We start from the raw sequence: 3,602 nt of genomic DNA, 5'->3' as shown, positions 1-3,602 counted from the left end.
TGGGACACCGAAAATGTTTGGTTCGAGTATCTGAGCACTTTGGATGTCCGTGGGTGAAAGTCCCTAAACCTCCGTTGCCAAGAGATGCCCCAACATCTAGACCGAGTAGATACATGAGCGCCCGAGTGCCGAATACCAGTAGGCTGCATCTCCCAACGTGTCGTAGTCGGTTGGGAGGGGGTGTGACCTTATCTGCCCGATTCGTAGTGGGCAAAACTAGGTTGAGTTTGACCAGCTCATAAATACGTCTACTATCGACGTGCCGGGTAGGTATTGACTCACTAATGGCCAGGCGAATAGTGAGGTCTCTTCCACTCACCTGGTTACGTGCGATGAGCCACAATCTGGTTTGGAGTGTACTAGACCCCGGTGATGATCCTAGATATGTACGATGTTGATATATGGACTTATTGATTAGGAGTTGCATACTCATTCATTCATTCATTCACTACCCACTCGGGCTGGTGGTCACAACTAATTATTATGTACCTTCATAATGACAAGGATTTTGGTTGGGGCGCGTGACTAACCTAAGATCAGGAGTCTACTACATTGAGTCTGGCTATCCAAATTTAGGTATAGGACTGGTTTGGTTAGAAGTCCCTTGTGATGGACCTCATAGCCTGCGATATTACGTACTATCATCCCGACTTCACTCCAGCTTAGTCATTTCATTCACACCGCATATTGCATTACATTCGCAACATTTAGCATTTTGGGTTACTATGTTTCTGCATTTATATAGCTTAGATGAGGTTGATGGTATTCGTGACTTGTCAGGATTTACATATTGTATTACATCCTCGACATCTGATATTTAGCTCATTATGATATGCATTCTGTACTCCAATATTGTATGACTTGTGGACTTACCAGTATGTTTCCACTTACTCTGATATCTTATTATTCATGATCTTGCTAGTATTTCCGACATTGTATGATTATGACGTTGTATTTGTATGCATGACACTTTTCTTGTGTACACACTTTTCACCATCCTCTAAGCTTTCTATAAGCTTATACACAATAGATGCATGTAGGTGGCATTATGTTACAGCAGCGTGGAGCTTCGAGCATGTAGCTGACTACTGGAGCTTCGATTTCGATATATGTATTTTCCTTTTAGCATTGTATTCAAATGTTTATATTACTGGATATGTGATGATGATGTTGCCTTTGTTATTTGGGTAAACTTTTGATTATGCTTATTATGAGATAAAAGTACGTTGGAAAATCCTTTTTGTAGGATCCCAAGATCGAAATCTGGCATATGGACGCTGGGAGCCGAGAATGGAGTACTATAGAGGCTGTCGGCACCAGATTCGACGATCGAGAATTTTGTGAGCCCGGTTTTTGAGTTTGGGGCATGACAGAAGTTGGTATCAAAGGATAAGTTGGGAATACCTGAAGATAACATCACATATATGCTGATAGCTACCCTTCGCTATATGATTGTTGAGAACTTAGAATGATTAGATCCCCGAGTTCGAATAACTTAGAAATTTTCTGATATAGCTCCTACCATTGAGATTGTGAGACTGCATAGTATTTCATTTTCGATCATTTCTGATTCGGGATTTGAAGATTAGTGGGGTCATCATAGTGCCGATGAGGCATTTTGAGAGCAAGAGTCTGAGATTTGTGGGCATTGTCCCCATCTCTTAGGTGTTTGATGATTATATCTATAGTGGTAGGATTTTCCTCCCTTTGTGAGCTCTGTATTGGTTGTATTGTGGTTTAAATTTTGAGGATAAAATTTTTATTAGGAGGTAAGAGCTGTGAAACCCGTATATTAGCTTGTACCGTTCCGTAGGCTTCCGCAGTCCTCCCGGTCGAATTTCGGTGACCCGTGATGCGTAGATAGCATTTGCAGGCAACCCTGAATCATATCTCATATTCAAGAGTCAGCTCGACCCAAGACTTGTATTCTTCCGACCGCGCCGTCGCCGCAGTTTTGACGCCGCTCTCGCACGCTGAGGCGATACCTGAGCTAGGAGATGTGGGCCTGCGTTCAGTTCAAGGAAAATGCCGCACGTTGCAAATCCCAAGAGAATCCATCACATTAAATGTCAAGTACACATCCCATCACTCACACCCATCCCTAAGTACAATACCCATCCTCAAAGTCAACTCTCCTTCTTACACATCCCTTACATGTCAAGTACATCCATCACCTTTCACCCATCCCTCACCCATCACACCCATCTCTTACAATCTCTCTCTCTCTCTCTCATGTCTTTCTCCCTCATTCTCCAAGCAATCCACGTCCAAGCTTCCATGATAGAAGCTAGTGTGGCCCACCTTCTTACCTCCCATCTCCACCATCCTAATATCATCTCGATCGTTGAAATTGTTCCTTTGGAGCTCTAGCATGCATTGGCGGAAGAAGGAAGAAGAGATCTTAGGTGGGTGTTCTCATAGGCTTAGATTTGTATTTTGTTAATGAGCAAAGTAGGGCCTACCGATCAATGGTATGGATCTCACTTTAGACCCTAGGTGTGGCTGATGGCCCACCTTGATCCATAAAATCATCCCATGATGGGGCCATTCTCCATGGACCCATCATGATGTTTATTTTCCATTTTTATGGTCATCTAGACCTTGCACTTTGGTGGAGAAGGGATCTCCACCATTGATTTTGATTGGTGGGCCCACATTTAATGGTACCCACTTGTTGTATGTGTTGTAATTAAAGGGAGGGCCCATAGCGGTGGGGTCCCTCCGTAGCACGCGTGTCTCTCTCTCTCTCTATCTCTATTTTCCATTTAGTGGCCCACCTCGATGTATGTATTTTATCCACGCCGCTGTCCATCCGGGGGCCCACCTTGCTGCCTGTTTTCGGCTGGGCCCGGATGAAGAGAAAACATAAATATCAACTTGATACTTTGTTGGGCCACACACGTGTGGAGCCCACATGATGTACATGTCTTACCCACGACATCCATACTGTCCATGGCTTGATGTGGGGCCCTAGACGTTGGATGGTTGTTAATAATAATAATAATAATAATAATAATAATAATATAAATTTAATATATATTATAATATATATTATGGTGGACCCTGCATGGGACCCACCTTGATGTATATGATAATATAATATATAATATATATTATAATACATAGTATGGTGGGCCCTACATGGGACCCACCTTGATGTAATTATTTTAAATCTGCATCGTCCATCTGGATGGTGCTGTGTAGCACGCATGCACTAGGAGTGTGGGTTTCATCCACGCCAACAGCCCACGTGGGGACCCACCTACTTTGGATACAGATTGGCTGACCCGTCTCACTGTCCTGCTGAGGATGTCACCAAGTTCCGTGGGACCCACACATGTATATGGTTCATCCAAACCTCCATCAAGGTGGGACGCACCGAGATGTACTTATGCACAAACCATCCATCTGGACGGTGCTGTGCAGAACCACCATGATATATGTACTTATCCATGCATCCATCCATTTTTCGTGTGTGGGGCACACCCACACACGCTGCACGTGTGGGATGGGACCCACTTTGATATACGTGCCTTACATCCTAGGCATCCATCCGTTTGAAAACAGTGGACCCTACAATGAGGTATGTGTTTTATACATTC

This window comes from Magnolia sinica, chromosome 2, assembly GCF_029962835.1.
Source record: "Magnolia sinica isolate HGM2019 chromosome 2, MsV1, whole genome shotgun sequence".
Taxonomy (NCBI): domain Eukaryota; kingdom Viridiplantae; phylum Streptophyta; class Magnoliopsida; order Magnoliales; family Magnoliaceae; genus Magnolia; species Magnolia sinica.
This window is presented reverse-complemented; position numbering follows the sequence as displayed.